Genomic DNA, 22,321 nt, shown 5'->3' with positions numbered 1-22,321 from the left:
CGTAGTGGCGCAGAGCAGTAAAACGGCGAGGAGGGGAAGATGGGGAAATAGGGTTTCTGAACAAGGGTTGAGTATGGCCCTTGGGTGGAGGAAGAAGAAGAAAGGTTGGTGGTGGTTGCGGGGTGCTCGCCAGCGACAACGGACGTCGCGGTGGTAGCGGCAGCGGAGTTGTGAGGGTGAGGGAGGGAGGAAGAGGGGAAAAAATGAGGATTGGGGATGAGAAGAGGAGTGAGGGTGATGGCGTCGCCGGAGGTGCTCGGTGCTGGTTGCAGAGAGGATAAAGGATGGTGGTTATGGAGGGAGAAAGGAGAGGGAGAGACGTTAGGGGAAAGGATGAGGGTACGTGAATGCTAGGGCTTTCGCGTCCCTGGGGTAAATGAAATTTTGAATCCACATGTGCACGCACAGTGCGCGCACCGTGTGCGTCCGCATGGGTGGGAGAATAAGGAAGTGGTGCGGGAGCGTCACATGCGCCTGCGCATGGATGGGAGATGTGGAATTGGCGCGGACGCGTACGGTGCACGTCCGCGCAGGTGAGTTGGGCCAGAGGCACAAAAGTGGCCTAGAGTTGGCATAACTCTCAGGTCTTTGGCCTGGGTGATGCAAAAATGCATCGACACGCGCACGCACAGTGCGCGTCTGCGTGGATGAGTTGGGCGATGATGGGACGCAGAGGCGCCAGGTGCGCCTACCCGCAGGTAGGAAAACGCAAAGGGGCACGGACGCGTCATGTACACATCTGCGTGGCTTAAGGCTCAGAGTTGGCCTAAAAGTGGCACAACTGTCTGGTCCTTGGCCCGGAAATTGTGAAATGCACAGCCGATGCGTGCGCACACTGTGCGCTTACGCGTGGCTTCTTTCTCTCTTTTTTTTTTGTAAGAAACACCAAGAAGAGCTCATAATCCTCCCAACCTCCTCTAGGACTCTAAAACCAGGTAAAATGCAAAATCAAACACATTTTTGAATTTTTGGAATTTTTCAAACAATTTGAGGAAACTTGCAATCCAAGCAAAAACTCAAATTCAAAGAATCATCCATAATTAAGGCATAGAGTGTATAAAAAACTTATCAAGCAAGGCAAAATATACTAAGGGGGGTAAGGAAGCTATATACAATGGAACCTAATTCATTCATTCATTCTATCTACAAGAGAATGGAAAGCGTTTACCATAGTGGGGTGTCTCCCACCAAGCACTTTTAGTTTAAGTCCTTAAGTTGGATATTTGGAAGGCTCCTTGTCAAGGTGGTTTACCCTTGTATTCATCCTTGAACCTCCAAGAGTGCTTGTCCTTCAATCGGTCGTCAGAAGTTCCAACCATCTTCACCAAGCTTGGGTGAGGCTCTCTCCAAGATATGAGCTCCCAAAATTGGTTTTCATGGTATGATCCAGGGTCCCATATCTTATCTTCGCACCCATCTTCTAGTTGACCGCCTTGATTCTGTCCGGGTGACAAGAAAGCTAAATTCTCATGAAGGTACCAAACTACCCTCTTAGACCCATTTGATTGAGCACTACACCAATCCATGCTCTTCAATTTTGAGCTTCCAACTATAATAAGTCTAGATTTACAACGCCAACCACTAAACATCATCCTCTTTTGATTAATTCCACAAAGCGCCCTAAGTTTTCCATCCGTCTCAAGCAAACCAAATTCAAGTGGGATAATAAAGCTAAGAGTTAGAAGTTTTACCCACTCAAATGAAGGATTAGATGACAACCTAGGTGGAGGAGGTCCCAATGATCTTGACAAAGCACGCTCCACTCCTGTCCATCCTCTTCTAGAGGCTTCCACCATTTGGCAAGGTTTTTCAAGTTCCTCCTCTTGCCAAGCTTCCTCAAGTTCACATTCTTCTTCACCAATTTTTTCTATCTCTTCCCCATCACTCTCATCATATATATGAGGTTTAGTGAAGTCTACCTCATCATCAATTCCGAGCATTTTGGGGAAGGACTCTTCAAACTCGAAAGGGTCATATGTTGATGCGGAATCATCATATATAAGGGGGTTTGTTGCTTGGGGCACTTCTTCCAATTCTTCATTCACAATATGCCTTGGAGGTTGCACATCCTCCTCAACATTGCTTCCTAGTCCACTAGAAGAAGGCTCAACAAGATCATCAAGGGGATTGATCAATGTGGACAAAAAATCACTAATGATGGAATCCACTTCTTAATCAATTTCCCTCAACTCTCTATCCACTTCCGCAACATCACTCTCCACTTTAACATCACTTCCAAACTCCATGGAAGAGGGCTCTTCAACTTGAGATTCCTTTATGTGCTCAACATATCCTAAACATCCACCCACTACTTCCTTTTGTTCACTAATCTCTACCTCCTCCTCTTGTTGCACTTCTTGCTTTAACTTCTCTTCCTCACCATGGAGCTTCAAGTTCACTCCCTCACTAGGCTCCTTGATTGTTTCTCCACATTCAACAATGGGGATACTTAGGATGCATGAGCTTAGGTGGGATGTTAGGCGACTCACGGCTTCTACCATGCTAGCCATCCTTATTCTTAACTCCTTAAACTTATTTTCATCCTCCTTTTGTTCTTATTCCAATTCTTGAATGCTGCCATCAATCTAGCTTATACCACGAAGATTCTGATTAAGAGATCCAAGAGATATTCATTCATTCTACGGTGAACGGAAGTGGTTGTTAGGCACGCGTTCGTGGGGGAATGATGATGATTGTCACGTTCATCACATTCATGTTGAAGTGCGAATGGATATCTTATATAGGAACACGCATGGTTCAATGGAAAACAGAAATACTTGCATTAATTCATCGAGACACAGCAGAGCTCCTCACCCCCAACAATGGAGTTTAGAGACTCATGCCGTCAAAGAGTACAAAGTTTTGATCTAAAATGTCATGAGATACAAAATAAATCTCTAAAAGTTGTTTAAATACTAAACTAGTAACCTAGGTTTACAGAAAATGAGTAAACTATGATAGATAGTGCAGAAATCCACTTCTGGGGCCCACTTGGTGTGTGCTGGGGCTGAGACTAAAGCTTCTCACGTGCCTGGGCTATTTTGGGCGTTCAACGCTAGGCTATAACCTGTTTCTGGCGTTGAACTCCAACTTGTAACGTGTTTCTGGTGCTGGACGCCAGACTGCAACATGGAACTGGCGTTGAACGCCAGTATACGTCGTCTATCCTTGAGCAAAGTATGGACTATTATATATTGCTGGAAAGCCCTAGATGTCTACTTTCCAAGGCAATTGGAAATGCGTCAATTGGACTCCTGTAGCTCCAGAAATTCCATTCTGAGTGCAGAGAGGTCAGGATCCAATAGCATCAGCAGTCCTTTTTCAGCCTAAATCAGATTTTTGCTCAGCTCCCTCAATTTCAGCCAGAAAATACCTAAAATTACAAAAAAACACACAAACTCATAGTAAAGTCCAGAAATATGAATTTTGCCTAGAAACTAATGAAAATAAACTAAAAACTAACTAAAACATACTAAAAACTATATGAAATTAACCCCAAAAAGCGTATAAAATATCCGCTCATCACAACACCAAACTTAAACTGTTGCTTGTCCTCAAGCAACTAGATAAATAAAATAGAATACAAATGAGTCAAGAAACAATAATATCTCAGAGTTTTTGAGTGAAGCTCAGATTCTAATTAAATGAGCGGGGCTAGTAGCTTTTTGCTTCCGAACAGTTTTGGCATCTCACTTTATCCATTGAAGCTCAGAATGATTGGCATCTATAGGAACTTAAAATTCAGATAGTGTTATTGATTCTCCTAGTTCAGTATGTTGATTCTTGAACACAGCTACTTTTATGAGTCTTGGCCGTGACCCTAAGCACTTTGTTTTCCAGTATTACCACCGGATACATAAATGCCACAGACACATAATTGGGTGAACCTTTTCAGATTGTGACTCAGCTTTGCTAAAGCCCCCAATTAGAGGTGTCCAGGGTTCTTAAGCACACTCTTCTCTTTGCTTTCAGATTACCAATAATATGTCTCATGTTTATCATTCTTTTAAGAGCCAACATATTTAACATTCAAGAACATCAAATTCCAAAGACATATGCACTGTTCAAGCATTCATTCAGAAGGCAGAAAGCATTGCCACCACATGTAAACAATTAGAATTTGTTTTATTAAAAACTTGAAAATTATTGCCTCCTTATTCTAAAGAAAATCTTCTATTTTATTCATGTTTAATGATGATGAGAAAAATAAATTATAGCTTAATTGGGGATAAAATCAAAATATAAATACTAATTACCACTATATGACTCCTAAGCTAAAACTCAAATAATAATAATAATAAAAAAGTTATCACAGGGTTAAGGTTAAGATCAGAACTCAACAACCTTGACTTTGGGAAGCGGATGCCTCTTTAATCTGTGGAGTGCTTGGCCCTTCAAGAGATAGTTTCTGACGCTTTAGTTCTCTTAATTCACGCCCTTGCACCTCTTGTTCTCTGAGTAGTTTGCAAAGCATGCTGTTTTAATTTTGCTGTTCTTCCTTCAATTGGTCCATGGTTTCTTGCAACTTAGTGACAGATGCCTCAAGATGCTCCCAGTATTCAAATTGAGGGAGTTCTGGTAGGAATTCTTGCGCCCTCCTCTTGATGGGGTCATCCTGCATTTGTTGTTTTTCCATTGTGATTTTAGTGATTGGTTGCTCCACTGAGATATACTCTGTTATTCCCATCTTTACTCCAGCATCTTTGCAGAGCATAGAGATTAGGCTTAGATAAGCCAACCTGGCATCCTTGGAGTTCAGATGGGATCAGTTGTTGAACTTCTACTTCTTTTCCCAACATAATGCAATGGATTATCACTGCTCTTCTAATATTGACTTCAGAACGGTTGCTGGTGGGCAATATAGAATGCCCAATGAAGTCTAGCCATCCTCTGGCGACTGGTTTGAGATCTTCTCTCTTGAGTTGATTTGGGGCACCCTTCGTGCTGGTGGTCCACATGGCTCCAGGGATGCATATATCCTCTAGAATCTTATCCAGGACCTTGTTTGTTCTTATCATTCTCCTATTGAAGGAGTCTGGGTCATCTTTCAGCTGAGGTAGCTTAAAGATCTCCCTGATTTTGTCAGGGTGGATGTGAACAATCTTTCCTCTGACCACAGTCCTATAGTCATAGAGGGCAGCTCCAGATATTCTCTGCCTGTCTGTTTGCCACAGATTAGCATAGAATTCCTAAAGCATATTCCTTCTCACTTTTGTTCCAGGATTAGCTAGGACTTCCCAGTTCCTATTTCGAATCTGCTCTTGGATCTCTAGATATTCATCTTCTTTCAGATCGAACTTGACTTCCGAGATCACAGATCTTAGACCCATTATTTTGTAGTAATGGTCTGAATGTTCTTTGGTTAAGAACCTCCCTTGATTCCAAAGTGGTTTTGGAACACTCTCTTTTTTGCCTCTTGGAGTGGGTTGTTTTCCTTTAGGAGCCATGATCTTAGTGGGTATGGTTTAGTGATCACGGATAAACACACCAAACTTAGAGGATTGCTTGTCCTCAAGCAAAAGAAAAGAAAGGAGAGGGATAGAAGGAGAGCTAGTGTTGAATGGTGGATGAGAGGAAGGAGGCCGAATGGGTTTTTAAAAGGGATGGGGGTGGGTTTTCGAAAATAGGGAGAAAGATAAGATAGAAGATATGATTTAGAAAGAAATAAGTATGATAAGAAAAGATATAATTTAAAATTGAAGAGATTTGAAAGATATTTGGAAAAGATAAATTTTGATTTTTGAAAAAGATAATATGGAGATTTTTAAAAAAAGATATTGATTAGTTGAAAAGATTTTTGAATGAAAAGAGATAGATTTGTTTTGAAAATTTTGAAAAAGAGTTGAATTGGATTGAAAAAAGGATTTGTGCTTATGGATTAAGATACATTTGATATTTTTAAAGTAGGGTTTTTAGAAATTAGAGATTTTAGAAATCAGGGTTTGTAACATGTTTATGCAAGAAATCATGAATTGAAACATGAAAATTAAAATTGAAATGAAAAATTTGAAGTAAAAACGAATTTACCTCCTCCCCACCATCCTGGTGTTTGAACGCCCAAACACTGCATGTTTTGGACGTTCAACGCCCAACTGCTGCTTCTCCTGGGCCTTCAACGCCCAGCTGTTGCTTCTTTCTGGCGTTGAACGCCAGGAACTCCTTTGTCACTGGGCGTTTTTCTGAACGCCCAGGACACTGTAAATCTGGCGTTAAACGCCCAGAAGGAGCTTCTTTCTGGCATTTAACGCCCAGATGGCTATCCTTACTGGCGTTCAACGCCCAGTGGATGCTTCTTTTGGGCGTTGAATGCCCAAAACAGACTTTTACTGGCGTTTTCTTGCCAGTGAGCTCTTTTTCTCTGTTTTGTGTGCAGAATCCTTTTGTAACCCTGTAAACTTATACAATTGACTCTTTACCTTAGTGTCAATGAACTTTATATAAACAAATAAAATCAAGAATAGGGCAAAATGCTTAGAGGAAGTGATGCCCCATGGCTGGGTTGCCTCCCAGCAAGCGCTTCTTTATTGTCTTTAGCTGGACATTGCTGAGTTTTTAATCTAGCCTCAGCCTTGAGCACTCTTGCTCAACATTGCCTTCAAGATAGTGCTTGATTCTCTGTCCATTAACAATGAACTTCTTATCAGAATCAATATCTTGAAGCTCCACATAACCATATGGTGATACACTTGTAATCACATATGGTCCTCTCCACCGGGACTTCAGTTTCTCGGGAAATAGCCTGAGCCTAGAGTTAAACAACAGAACCTTTTGTCCTGGGTCAAAGATTCTAGATGACAGCTTTCTGTCATGCCACCTTTTTTATTTCTCTTTGTAAAGCTTGGCATTTTCGAAAGCAGTGAATCTGAATTCCTCTAGCTCATTCAGCTGGAGCAATCTTTTCTCTCCAGCTAATTTGGCATCAAAGTTAAGGAATCTGGTTGCCCAGTAGGCCTTATGTTCTAGTTCCACGGGCAGGTGACAAGCCTTACCATACACAAGTTGGTAAGGAGAGGTCCCTATGGGAGTCTTGAATGCTGTTCTGTAAGCCCACAGAGCATCATCCAAGCTTCGTGCCCAATCCTTTCTATGGGTACTTACAGTCTGTTCCAGAATTCTTTTTAATTCTCTGTTAGAGATTTCAGCTTGCCCATTTGTCTGTGGATGATATGGAGTTGCCACTTAATGGCGAATCCCATACCAGACCATGGCAGAGTAAAGCTGTTTGTTGCAGAAGTGAGTGCCTCCATCACTGATTAGTACCCTAGGGACACCAAACCTGCTGAATATATGTTTCTGGAGGAACTTCAGTACTGTTTTAGTATCATTGGTAGGTGTGGCAATGGCCTCTACCCACTTTGATACATAGTCAACCGCCACAAGAATATAAGTGTTTGAGTATGATGGTGGGAAAGGCCCCATGAAATCAATTTCCCATACATCAAACAACTCAATCTCCAAGATTCCTTGTTGAGGCATGCCATAACAGAGAGGTAAATTACCAGCTCTCTGGCAACTGTCACAGTTACGTTCAAACTCTCGGGAATCTCTATCAAGTGTAAGCCAGTAGAAACCACATTGGAGGACCTTGGTGGCTGTTCACTCACCTCCGAAATGACCTCCATATTGTGACCCATGGCAATGCCATAAGATCCTTTGTGCTTCTTCCTTAGGCACACACCTACGGATTATGCCGTCTGCACATCTCTTAAAGAGATAGGGTTCATCCCACAAGTAGTACTTTGCATCAGTAATTAATTTTTTCTTTTGTTGCCTGCTGTACCCTTTGGGAATGAACCTTGCAGCTTTGTAGTTTGCAATGTTTGCAAACCATGGTAATTCCTGAATGGCGAACAAATGCTCATCCGGAAAGGTTTCAGAGATCTCAATAGAGGGGGAGGACGCCCTTTCCACTGGTTCTATTCGGGACAGATGGTCAGCCACTTGGTTCTCTGTCCCTTTTCTGTCTCTTATTTCTATATCAAACTCTTGCAGAAGCAACACCCATCTTATGAGTCTGGGTTTTGAATCCTGCTTTGTGAGTAGATATTTAAGAGCAGCATGATCTGTGTACACAATCACCTTTGATCCTACTAAGTATGATCTAAACTTGTTAATGGCATAAACCACTGTAAGCAATTCTTTTTCTGTAGTTGTGTAATTTTTCTGGGCATCATTCAAAACACGGCTAGCATAATAAATGACATGCAGAAGCTTGTCATGCCTCTGCCCCAGTACTGCACCAATGGCGTGATCACTGGCATCACACATTAATTCGAATGGTAATGTCTAGTCTGGTGCAAAGATAACTGGTGCTGTGACCAGTTTAACTTTCAGAGTTTCAAACGCTTGCAGGCACTCTGTGTCAAACACAAATGGCGTGTCAGCAGCTAGCAGGTTGCTTAGAGGTTTTGTAATTTTTGAAAAATCCTTTATAAACCTCTTATAGAATCCTGCATGCCCCAGAAAGCTTCTGATTGCTTTAACATTGGCAGGTGATGGTAATTTTTCAATTACCTCTATTTTAGCTTGATCCACCTCTATTCCCTTGTTTGAAATTTTATGCCCAAGGACAATCCCTTCAGTCACCATAAAGTGACATTTTTCCCAGTTTAAAACCAGGTTGGTCTCTTGGCATCTTTTCAAAACCAGTGTCAGGTGATCAAGACAGGAGCTGAATGAGTCTCCATATACTGAGAAGTCATCCATGAAGACTTTCAGAAATTTTTCTACCAAATCAGAGAAAATAGAGAGCATGCATCTCTGAAAGGTTGCAGGCGCATTACACAGCCCAAAAGGCATCCTTCTGTAAGCAAATACTCCAGATGGACATGTGAATGCTGTTTTCTCTTGATCCTAGGAATCTACTGCAATTTGGTTGTAGCCTGAATAGCCATCCAAAAAGCAGTAATAATTATGACCTGCTAGTCTTTCTAGCATCTGGTCTATGAATGGTAAAGGAAAATGATCCTTTCTGGTGGCTGTATTGAGCCTTCTGTAATCAGTACACATGCGCCACCCTGTAACTGTTCTTGTAGGAACCAGTTCATTTTTTTCATTATGAACCACTGTCATGCCTCCATTTTTAGGGACAACTTGAACAGGACTCACCCAGGGGCTATCTAAAATAGGATAAATAATCCCAGCCTCCAGTAATTTAGTGACCTCTTTCTGCACCACTTCCTTCATGGTTGGATTTAGCCACCTCTGTGGTTGAACCACTGGCTTAGCATTGTCCTCCAATAAGATCTTGTGCATGCATCTAGCTGGGCTTATGCCCTTAAGGTCACTTATGGACCACCCAAGAGCTGTCTTGTGTGTCCTTAGCACTTGAATTAGTGCTTCCTCTTCCTGTGGATTTAAAGCAGAGCTTATGATCACTGGAAAGGTATCACCTTCTCCCAGAAATGCATATTTCAGGGATGGTGGTAATGGTTTGAGCTCGGGTTTAGGAGGTTTTTCCTCTCCCTGAGGAAATTTCAGAGGCTCTTTCAATTCCTCTGAATCCTCTAGGTCAGGCGGAACATCTTTAAAGATGTTTTCCAGCTCTGATTCGAGACTCTCAGCCATGTTGATCACCTCCACCAGAGAGTCAATGAGATCAACTTTCATGCAGTCTTTTGGTGTGTCTGGATGCTGTATGGAATTGACAGCATTCAACTTAAACTCATTCTCATTGACTCTCAGGGTTATTTCCCCCTGTTGGACGTCAATGAGAGTTCGTCCAGTTGCTAGGAAAGGTCTTCCTAGAATAAGAGTAGCACTCTTATGCTCCTCCATTTCCAGCACAACAAAGTCAGTGGGAAAGGCGAATGGCCCAACCCTAACAATCATGTCCTCAATCACGCCTGATGGGTATTTAATGCAGCCATCAGCAATTTGGAGACATATCTGAGTTGGTTTAACTTCTTCAGTTAAACCAAGCTTTCTGATGGTGGATGCAGGTATTAGGTTGATGCTTGACCCAAGATCACATAGGGCTGTCTTGGTGCAATTACCCTCCAGTATGCATGGTATCAGAAAGCTTCCGGGATCTTTAAGCTTTTCAGGAAAGCTTTTGAGAATGACTACACTGCATTCTTCAGTGAGGAGAACTCTTTCAGTTTCTCTCCAATCCTTCTTATGACTCAAGATCTCTTTCATGAACTTGGCATAAGAAGGTATTTGCTCAAGTGCCTCTGCAAACGGAATCTTTATTTCAAGAGTCCTGAGATAATCTGCAAAGCGAGCAAATCCCTTATCCTGCTCCTCCTGGTGGAGTTTTTGAGGATAAGGTATCTTGGCTTTATATTCCTCAACTTTGGTTGCTGCAGGTTTATTTCCTACAGAAGTGGTTGAAGAAGCCTTTTTAGAGGGGTTGTCATCAGTACTTGTGTGTGTCTGATCCCTCACTGGCATTTGAATGCCAGGGTTGGAAGCTGGAGTGACGTTAGATGCCAACTCCTCAGCTGTTCCTGGCGTCTGAACGCCAGAACTGTGCTTCCTTTGGGCGTTCAATGCAGTTCCTTGCTTGTTTCTGGCGTTGAACGCCAGTCCTGAGCATGGTCTGGGCGTTCAGCGCCAGCCTTCCACCCAATTTCTGGCGTTTTAATGCCAGAATTATTTTTTCCTGGGCTCTTACTGTCCTCAGATGGATTTTGGGTGGTTTGCTCATTTCTTGGCTTCCTGCTGCCTTGAGGTGGGGTATTTAATGTTTTTCCACTTCTTAATTGAACTGCTTGGCATTCTTCTGTTATTTCTTTTGACAGCTGCTGTTTTGTTTGCTTCAATTGTTCTTCCATATTTATATTATCCATCCTTGTCTCTTCTAGTCTATCTTTGAATTCGGCTAACTGTTGTGTTAGAAAGTCCAATTGCTGATTGAATTCAGCAGCTTGTTCTACAGGACTGAGTTCAGCAGTTACTGTTTTAGCCTCTTCTTTCATGGAGGGGTCACTGCTTATGTACAGATGCTGATTTCTGGCAACTGTATCAATGAGATCTTGAGCTTCTTCAATTGTCTTTCTCATGGGGATAGATCCACCAGCTGAGTAATCTAGAGACATCTAAGCTCTTTCTGCAAGCCCATAATAGAAGATGTCTAACTGAACCCACTCTGAAAACATTTCAGAGGGGCATTTTCTTAGCATCTCTCTGTATCTCTCCCAGGCATCATAAAGAGATTCATTATCTCATTGTTTAAAGCCTTGGATGTCCAGCCTTACCTGTGTAATCCATTTTGGAGGAAAGTATTGATTCAGGAATTTCTCTATCAGCTGTTTCCATGTCTTTATGCTAGTCTTAGGTTGGTTATTTAACCATCTCTTGGCTTGGTCTTTTTCAGCAAATGGAAACAGTAATAATCTGTAGACATTCTAATCTATTTCCTTATCATGTACTGTGTCAGCAATTTGTAAAAATTGTGCCAGAAACTCTGTAGGTTCTTCCTGTGGAAGACCAGAATACTGGCAGCTTTGCTGCACCAAGATAATGAGCTGAGGATTCAACTCAAAGCTACTGACTCCAATGGAGGGAATGCAGATACTACTCCCATATGAAGCAGTAGAGGGGTTAGCATATGACCCCAGAGTCCTTCTAGACTATTCATTTCCACTTAGATCCATGATGGAGAAAGGGAGATGATGTAAAATAAAAAAAATATTTTTTTTATTTTATTTATTTATCTATTTATTTATTTATTTCGAAAATAAAATTAATTAAAATAAAATAAATAAAAATGGGTGAAGATTTTCAAAAAAATGAGGAGAGAGAAAGTGGTTAGGAAGTTTTGAAAAGGATATGATGATTTTTGAAAAAGGTTTTAAATTTTGAAATAAAAAATCTGAATTTTAAAGGTAAATTTCGAAAATTTGCTTTAAAATAGAGAGAAAAGATATTTTTGAATTTAAAGAGGAGAGAGAAAAACAATAAGATAGCACAAGATTTAAAATTTTTAGATCTAATGCTCCTTATTTTCGAAAATTTTGGAGGGAAAATACCAAGGAACACCAAACTTAAAAATTTTAAGATCAAGACACAAGGAAGACTCAATAACACTTTGAAGACTCACAAGAACACAAGAACATGAAGAAAGAACACCAAACTTAAAATTTTTAGAAAACCAAAATAAGATTTTCGAAAACCAGAGAAAAATCAACAAGAAAACACCAAACTTAAAGTTTGGCACAAGATTTAATGTAAAAATTATTTTTGAAAAAAATAATTTTAAAAAGAAGGTTCCCAATTACCAAGAACACAAACCAACGCTCTAGCCAATTGGGCAGTAAATGTAACACTTGTTTTGAAAAAGTATTTTTAATAATTAAGAATAAAAATTTTTTTTTTGAAAAATTAAAAGAAAGGATTTTAAAAAGAAAATTTTAACCAAAAACAATATTAGAGGACTCTAAACCAAAAAGAAAAATTTTTTCTAATCTAAGCAACAAGATTCACCGTCAGTTGTTCAAACTCAAACAATCCCCAGCAACGGCGCCAAAAACTTGGTACACAAAATTGTAATGTCAATGTTCACATTACTCTCTTACAACTTCGCACAACTAACCAGCAAGTGCACTGGGTCGTCCAAGTAATACCTTACGTGAGTAAGGGTCGAATCCCACGGAGATTGTTTGTTTGAAGCAAGCTATGGTTATCTTATTATTCTTAGTCAGGATGCCAACAACAGTGTTTTTCAAGTTCAATTGTAAAAAGTGAGAGGGCATAAATATAAATACTTATTGTGCAATGATGGAGAATATGTTGGAGTTTTAGAGATGCTTTGTCTTCTGAAATTCTGCTTTCCTCTGTTTCCTGATTCACTCACGCACGTCCTCCTATGGCAAGCTGTGTGTTGGTGGATCACCGTTGTCAATGGCTACCATCCATCCTTCCAGTGAAAAGGGTCCAAGTGCGCTGTCACCGCACGGCTAACCATCTGCAGGTTCTCAATCGTACCGGAATGGGATTTACCATCCTTTTGCGTCTGTCACTACACCCAGCACTCGTGAGTTTGAAGCTCGTCACAGTCATTCAATCCTTGAATCCTACTCGGAATACCACAGACAAGGTTTAGACTTTCCGGATTCTCTTGAATGCTGCCATCAATCTAGCTTATACCACGAAGATTCTGATTAAGAGATCCAAGAGATATTCATTCATTCTACGGTGAACGGAAGTGGTTGTCAGGCACGCGTTCGTGGGGGAATGATGATGATTGTCACGTTCATCACATTCATGTTGAAGTGAGACTGGATATCTTAGATAGGAACACGCATGGTTGAATAGAAAACAGAAATACTTGCATTAATTCATCGAGACACAGCAGAGCTCCTCACCCCCAACAATGGAGTTTAGAGACTCATGCCGTCAAAGAGTACAAAGTTTTGATCTAAAATTTCATGAGATACGAAATAAATCTCTAAAAGTTGTTTAAATACTAAACTACCTAGGTTTACAGAAAATAAGTAAACTATGATAGATAGTGCAGAAATCCACTTCTGGGGCCCACTTGGTATGTGTTGGGGCTGAGACTAAAGCTTCTCACGTGCCTGGGCTGTTTTGGGCATTCAACGCCAGGCTATAACCTGTTTCTGGCGTTGAACTCCAACTTGTAACGTGTTTCTGGCGCTGGACGCCAGACTGCAACATGGAACTGGCGTTGAACGCCAGTTTACGTCGTCTATCCTTGAGCAAAGTATGGACTATTATATATTGCTGGAAAGCCCGGGATGTCTACTTTCCAACGCAATTGGAAGCGCGTCAATTGGACTTCTGTAGCTCCAGAAATTCTATTCCGAGTGCAGAGAGGTCAGGATCCAACAGCATCAGCAGTCCTTTTTCAGCCTGAATCAGATTTTTGCTCTGCTCCCTCAATTTTAGCCAGAAAATACCTGAAATTACAGAAAAATACACAAACTCATAGTAAAGTCTAGAAATATGAATTTTGCCTAGAAACTAATGAAAATAAACTAAAAACAAACTAAAACATACTAAAAACTATATGAAATTAACCCCAAAAAGCGTATAAAATATCCGCTCATCAGGTTGATACGGTGGTTGGTATGGTGGATGCGGGTTGGGATCATATGGAGGTGGATGCTGGTATGGGGCTTGTGAGTATGGTGGAGGGTTATGTTGAGGAGGGGGTTCATATGCATGTGGTGGTTATGGTTGACAATCACAATAGGGGTCATTACACACATTGGATTGGTATGCATTAGGATTAGGGTTGTACCCATAAGAGTTCGGAGGAGGTTATTGCCAAGAAGGTTGTCCATAAGCTTGGGGCTCCTCCCATCTTTGATTTCCAAATCCTTGATGCACATCCTCATTGAAGCTTTCATTTCCTACAACATAGTTTGAACCACACTTATAGCCAAAGTAATGAGAATTCATGGTGAAAGAGTGATAAACCCCAATTTTGTGGTTTATATTTTTGTCAATATTTTTCACATTTATTCACAAGAAATGCATGGTTTTGTGTTCTCTTCCTAATATTGCTTCATGATGAAAAACATGCTTATTTTACCTTAAAATTGCTATATTTTGATTCTCTTCTATTACCATTTGATGCCGTGACGTGTTTGTTGAGTGATTTCAGAATTTATAGGGCAAGGATGGCCTGGAAGAGAGAAAGAAAGCATGCACAAGAAGAATGAACATGAAGATTTAGATTTTGGGAATTCCAGCAAGGACGCACACGTGCACCTCGCGCGCACGCGTGGATAAGGGCAGCTGGAAGTGGCACTCAAGGATGGACGCATCTGCGCGGATCAGAGAAATCACACCGACGCACGTGCGCACATAGCGCGCACGCGTAGATCACAAAAGCAATTAGCGCGCACGCGCAGAAAGCTGCACGTGACGTCATTAAAGGAAATCATGTCTGGCGATTTCTGAGGCTCATCAGGCCCAAATTCAAGCTGTTTCTGCATGGAAAAGACCCAAGGATGCTAGGGGGAAAGGGGGGATCAATCATTTTACACTTAGACACAATTTTTAGATAGTTTTTGGTTCTTTGTTCTTCTAGAGAGAGAAACCGTTATTCCTCTCTAGATCTAGCTTTAATTTGATCTTCCCTTGTTGAATTCTGAATTGGATCTTGTTAATTACTAGTTTTAATTGTTTAATTTGAATTCTTTAGTATAATTTTGTTTAGATCTTGTGTTAGTTTTATGTTTCCTTGTTGTTTATCATTTTATACTCATTTCATGAATCTTGTAGATCTTGATTTGTTATTGTTGCATTGATGATTTCCATGATTAATTATGTTGTTTGAGTGATTGTATGTTGATAATTGTTAGTGGGTACTTGTTAGTTCCAATTTAATTACAATTTGAATAGGTCTTTTATTAATGCTTACCATGTGTTTGATGAAATGTTTCCTTTGATTATGGAGTAGTTCTCCTTACTCTTGGCCTAGGCTAAGGGAATTGGGTAAACTTGAATCATTGGGTCTAATGGATTTGATGATTTGGGCACCCTTAGTGGTCAATTTGATAGCCATTGACACTAGCCTACTACTAGGTTAATTAGTAGTGAGGTTGGACGTTATGGGTTGATGTTGACTAAACCATTTAACATACTTCAAATATAGAAGTAAACTTAATGAGTTTGGTTCCTCATAATTGTCAAGATATGGTTATTAGACAAGGATAGTGACCCCAATTCCCATGTCTAGCCAAGAGTTGCTTTTATTATTTATATTTGAAAACCCAAAATTCTTACTTGCTTTGTCTTAGTTATAGTTGACTGTTTAGTTTTAGAATAGAATTATATTGAATGTTATCTTGTTAGTTAGAATTACTCACATCTTGCTTTAGTTGTTTGAATTAGTTTCTTGCATTCCAAGATTACTTGCTTGTTAAGATTCCTAGTTTAATTTCTTGCTCATGACTTGCAACCCCGGATTTCTAACCAATGTCGAAGCACATGTTCGCACTTCGGTTACTTTTATTGGGGTTGAACTTGTGACAACCAATTTCCTTCTAAATTTGATACTCGAGGATTGTTGTTGGGAAGAACTATACTTGTAACGGGATTTTATTGAGAAATTCTATACCAACATAGTCTTCGGGGCCATCAAATTTTTGGCGCCGTTGCCGGGGAATGGTTGCAACATATGCCTAGACATTGGTTATGTGAATATATGGATATTGTAGATAGCTTACTTGCTTTAAATACTTAGCTATAGTTTAGATTTCTTTTGCATTTATGCTATGACTCCCAAGTTTGATTACTCGGTCTCAACCGAATTCTAGCTTAGCCGAGTTTGACCCTGAGATTGAAAGAACCTTGTTACACACTTGGCAAGCTAGACGGCGGTTGGATTATACGGCTAGTACTTTGGCCTCTTTTGAGGAACATAACGAATCACTAGACGGTACCGAGAGTGACTTGGAGTCTGCTACTTCCTATCCTTCTGTTGGCACTACTAATACATCTTTGCATCCTACAGGTGAGCCATACATGGCGGAGCCACGACGGATCACTTTGCATGAGCAAGGAGCTCCGGATATCATACTTCAACCTTTGCAAGAAAGGTATCCCAACCTTGATCCAAACTTTGAGTTGAAGAGTAGCTTGATAAATCTACTTCCTAAGTATCATGGGTTGCCGGGTCAAGACCCCATCCGACATCTAAGAGATTTTCAAGTTGCTTGTTCTACGGCTCGAAGGCATGGAGCCGATGAGTTGGCTATTATGGTTTTTGCCTTCCCTTTCTCTCTTGAAGGGCAAGCAAAGACGTGGTTTTATTCGCAATCGGATGATATTGTGACCAATTGAGATTTCTTGAGAAGATAGTTTTTAGATAAATTCTTCCCACCGGAGAAGACTAACTACATCCGGAAGGAGATTTCGGGTATAATACAAAGAGACCAAGAGAGTTTGTATGAGTATTGGACTCAGTTCAAGAGGGTATTGGAATCTTGTCTACACCATGGATTGAACACTCACTTGCTCATTAGTTACTTCACCGGAGGTCTTTGTGCGGAAGATAGAAGATTGCTCACCGCTTCTAGTGGCGGTTTCCTTTCAAAAAACAAGACGGAGGGAGAAGCTTGGAAATTGATAAATGATGTTGCCGAGGCTACACAACATGTAAGGGTGAGAAGTAATCCTCTCAAGGGTGTGGTAGAACCATCCCCTTCCGAAGCAAGCTTGACCAAGGCGCTTGGGGACATGACCACTATCCTCACGCAAATACAAAAAGATCAAAAGGAATATTACTCCATCCAAGCCATCCAAGCCCCACCTCAAGTTGCTCAACTTGAAGGCCCTCCTAGAATTTGTGGTTTGTGCTCTAATGGAGCATGCCCTTGTCGTAGCCAATGTGAATTACAACAATCGTCTGCCCTATCCCTCTCAAGGCCAAAACAACTACTCTCATGGTAGTAATCAAAATCAAAGGTGAAGGGATAATGCACAAGGGAGCAATCAAAACCCAAGATGGAACAACTCTTCTTCTCATTACAACAACAACAATCACCAAGCCAACCAAAATCACCACAACCAAAACCAAAACAACTACACCAAATACCAAGCACCACACCATAGACAACAATCCAACCAATCCTCTTCATCTTCCAACAATCAATTTGATGAGCTTAGAACCACTATGGAGAAACGGGACGAGGGCTATAAGGCTCAATTCGATACCATGGGCGCTTAATTGGCCAATCTCACCGATATGATCTCAAAGATGGCCATGTCCTCCAATAATACCAACCAATCCTCAAGCTCTTCTAGCCTTCCCTTCCAACCCCAACCAAATCCCTAGGGCGGTCTCAACGCCATCACTCTACTGTCGGGGACTACATTGGAGGAGATACCTCCTAGGGTCATGAAAGACATTCATGAGGAAGTGGTGGTCATTGAAGCTCCACGTGAAGAGGAGGAGGTAGACAAAAGGCAAGATGAAGAAGGTGTAAGCCTTAAGGAACCCAAGAGGAAAGCTATAGTGAATGAGTCCATTCCTATCCCATTCCCTTCATTGGTGAAGAAAGCAAAGAAGACCCCGAAATTTGATTTGAACATGCTTCAAGTGTTCAAGAAAGTTGAGGTAACCATACTACTTCTTGATGCTATCCAACAAATTCCAAAGTATGCAAAATTTTTGAAAGACTTGTGTACACACAAGGATAGGATAGGAGAGTTGGAGATATTATCCTTGGGTAGTTTAATTTCTTCGTTGATGGAATCTATTCCAAAGAAATATGGTGACTCTGGACCTTGTTTGGTGTCTTGTTGTATTGGTGGGCGCACTTTTCATGACTGTATGTGTGATCTAGGAGCTTGCGTAAGCATTATAACACTTTCTATCTTTATGCGGTTGAATTTAGCTCCATTAAAGAAGTCGGCGGCAAAGTTTGCATTAGCCGATAAGAGTGTGATCACTGTGATGGGAATAGCAGAAGATGTACTTGTGGCAATCAAGGACTTTGTCTTTCCGGTTAACTTTTACATCCTTGAAATGCCTCCAACAGAAAATATAAGCTCATCTTCCGTTCTACAGTAGACCCTTCCTTAAGACCTCTAAATTCAAGTTAGATGCCTTTACCGGCACATATTCTTTTGAGGTTGGAGACAAGACTATCAAGTTCAATTTGAAAGAAGCCATGAAGCATCCTCCCGAAGAACATTTCGTTATCAGATGTTATGTAATTGATGAAGTGGTAGCGGAAGTGCAAGAAGAAGACGACAACAAGTTGTGCTACCCTATTGATGAGGAGACGGATGTCCAAGAGGATGAACATGAGAGAGTTGTTGAGAATGAACTCTGTGAGCTTGATGAAAAGGAACCTCAGCTGGAGGCAAAGAGTGAACTGAAGCCTCTTCCATCTCATTTGAAGCATGCTTTCTTAGAGAACAACCAAAAATTTCCGGTCATTATTGCTAGTGAGCATTCGAGTGAAGAAGAAGAAAAGCTCCTAGATGTTCTCAGAAAGTACAAGAAGGCAATTGGTTGGAGCCTGGCCGATATTGTGGGGATTGACCCCCGCAAGTGCATGCATCGGATATTTCTCCAAGAGGGAGCTCGGCCGGTTAGGCAACTGCAAAGAAGGCTCAACCCAACCATCCTTGATGTGGTAAAGAAAGAGGTCACTAGATTACTTGATGCGGGTATCATATACCCAATTTCTGACAGTGAGTGGGTGAGCCCGGTCTAGGTTGTTCCCAAGAAATTGGGCATCACTGCGGTTAAAAAGGATGATGGTGAAGTGGTCACCAAGAGAGTACATAATGCGTGGCGCGTGTGCATCGACTATAGAAGATTGAACGCCGCTACAAGAAAGGACCACTACCCTTTGCCCTTTATCGATCAGATGTTGGACCGTTTGGCGGGTAAATCCCATTATTGCTTTCTTGATGGATTCACTGGTTATTTCCAGATTTACATTGCTCCTGAAGATCAGGAAAAGACCACATTCACTTGTCCTTTTGGCACCTTTGCCTATAAAAGGATGCCATTCGGACTATGCAATGCACTTGCTACTTTTCAGCGGTGTATGACAAGTGTCTTTTCCGATCTAATGGAGAATTGTCTGGAAGTCTTTATGGATGACTTCAGTGTTTATGGAACTTCATTTGATTGTTGCTTAGAGAACTTGGCCAAGGTTTTAGCTAGATGTGTTGACACTAACCTTGTCTTAAACTTTGAAAAATGCCACTTTATGGTAAGGCAAGGTATAGTGTTAGGGCATGTAGTATCTAGTGAAGGCATTTCTGTAGACCCGACCAAGGTCGATGTTATCACCATTTTACCTCACCCCTCATCTGTGAGGGAGGTTCGCTCGTTTTTAGGACATGCAGGATTTTACAGGCGCTTTATTAAGGATTTCAGCAAGATTGCTTTGCCATTGTCGCGCCTCCTCCAAAAAGATGTAGACTTTGAGTTTGACAGTGCATGTGTGAATACGTTTGAAGAGTTAAGGAGAGTTTTGACCACAGCACCGATTGTGCGAGGACCCAACTGGACACTACCATTCGAGATAATGTGCGATGCGTCAAACCATGCTGTAGGTGCCGCACTTGCACAACGCGATGGTAAACTCCCTTATGTCATTGCTTACTCTTCTAAAACATTAGATTCAGCACAATCCAATTATACCACTACAGAAAAGGAAATTCTTGCTATTGTTCATTCTTTAGATAAATTCATATCTTATTTGCTAGGGTCCAAGATAGTGGTATACACGGATCATGCAGCTTTGAAGTACTTGTTAACAAAGAATGAGTAAAAACCTAGACTCATACGTTGGATCTTGCTTTTGCAAGAATTCGACATTGAGATTAGGGATCGGAGTGGGTCTCAAAATTTAGTTGCGGATGATTTAAGCCGCCTTGAGAATTTAAAATTTGACCCATTTTCGATCAATGACTCATTCCCATTGGATAGTTTGCATGCTTTGTCGGATAGCTTTCCTTGGTTTGCCCCAATGGCGAACTACTTGGTTGCGAAAATCTTCCCTCCCAACTTCTCTAAAAACCAAAGGGACAAGTTGACGAGTGATTCCAAATATTACATTTGGGATGACCCTCACTTGTGGAAGAGAGGCGCAGACCAAGTATTTCGAAGATGTGTGCCGGAATCCGAAATTCAACCTATTCTTGGAGCTTGCCATTCGTTTGAATGTGGTGGCCACTTTGGCCCACAAAGGATAGCTAAAAAGGTGTTGGATTATGAATTCTGGTGGCCAACCTTATTCAAGGATGCTAACTGGTTATGTGTGTCTTGCCATCAGTGTCAGAAGTCGGGAAACACATCCCAAAGGGATGAGATGCCTCAACAACCTATGTTGTTCTGTGAGATATTTGATGTATGGGGCATTGACTTTATAGGACCGTTTCCCAACTCATGTGGGTATCTATATATTCTGTTAGCGGTTGAATACGTGTCAAAGTGGGTAGAAGCAATACCCACCCGCCTTGACGATGCCAACACCATTGTTTCTTTTATTAGAAATCACATTGTATGCCATTATGGGTCACCACGAGCAATCGTGAGCGACCAAGGATCCCACTTTTGTAACAGAAAAGTAGAGGCACTGCTCAAGCGCTATGGGGTATTGCATAAGGTTGCCACTGCTTATCATCCGCAAACCAATGGACAAGCGGAAGTGTCCAACCAGGAGATCAAGAGAATCTTGGAGAAAGTGGTCAATCCACAAAGGAAGGATTGGAGCTTCCGGCTAGGAGATGCACTGTGGGCGTATAGGACCGCCTACAAGACTCCGTTAGGGATGAGTCCCTTCCGGATCATTTATGGTAAGGCATGCCACCTTCCGGTGGAAACTAAGCATAGAGCCTATTGGGCGGTAAAGCAGTGCAACATGGATCCAACCAAGGCGGGTGTGGCCAGGAAATTACAGCTAGAGGAGCTCGAGTGTTTGAGGAATGAAGCATATGAGAATGCCAGGATTTACAAGGAAAAGACTAAGGCATTTCATGATCATCACATCCGGATGAAAGATTTTCAAGAAGGTGATGAGGTTCTCCTCTACAACTCGAGGCTTAGATTCATGCCTGGAAAGCTCCGTTCTAGATGGGAAGGACCCTTCAAGGTGAAGGAGATAAAGCCCTATGGAGTGGTGGAATTGTTTGATCCTAAAAGTGAAGCAACTTTCAAGGTGAATGGACATAAAGTGAAGAAGTACCATGGCTACAAGATTCCAAAAGAGCTAGAGGTGTTCCTGCTAACGGATGCACCTAAAGGAGGAGAAACTTAAGCGACTGAGCGTCCAACTTAAGGACGTTAAAGAAAAGTGCTTGGTGGGAGGCACCCCACCGTGGTAAGATCTTCCTTATGTATACATTCTTGCTTTTAGCTCTAGATTTTTTTTTGTGAATTTTGTGACTTCTTGATGTTGTTGATTGCATAGGATTGCTAGTTTTGTTGATCTTGTTAGATAATTAGGATGTTCATATAGATTTCATCATTTTGGCATGGATAAATTGTTGAAGTAAAGAGAATGTTATGTTTTGAATAGTGCATGAATTTATGGGTGTTTTCTTGACTCCTAGCTTGAACACCTGCCAAAGATGTATTAGAATAGCTTTTTCCTATGTTGTATAAAAAAAAAGAAGCAAGGAAAACGGGCATCTGCGCACAAGTGCCCTGTGCGCGCGCACGCCGGTGGTGTATTTCATACTCCTGGGCCAAAAACCTGAGAGTCATGCCCACTTTGTGCCCATTCCGTGCTAGACACCCATGCGCCAGCATACGTGCCGCCTGCGCGTCCCTTGCAATTTGCCATCGATGCGCAAGCGCATTGTGTGCTTATGCGCCGATGGCGCTATATGGACACCCTGGTACAAAACTAGAGAGTTGTGCCATACTTGTGCC

At 41.4% G+C, this 22,321-nt stretch overlaps 1 pseudogene; it reads right to left on the bottom strand.

Moving 5' to 3' along the window:
• LOC148564483 (uncharacterized) overlaps positions 1 to 22,321 on the bottom strand; it is a 110,074-nt pseudogene that overhangs the window by 27,572 nt on the left and 60,181 nt on the right.

This window comes from Arachis ipaensis, chromosome B5 (assembly GCF_059453495.1).
Source record: "Arachis ipaensis isolate K30076 ecotype BB chromosome B5, ASM5945349v1, whole genome shotgun sequence".
NCBI classification, from domain to species: Eukaryota; Viridiplantae; Streptophyta; class Magnoliopsida; order Fabales; family Fabaceae; genus Arachis; species Arachis ipaensis.
Note: the sequence above shows the minus strand (reverse complement) of the source record. Positions and strands in the feature narration are given on the sequence as shown.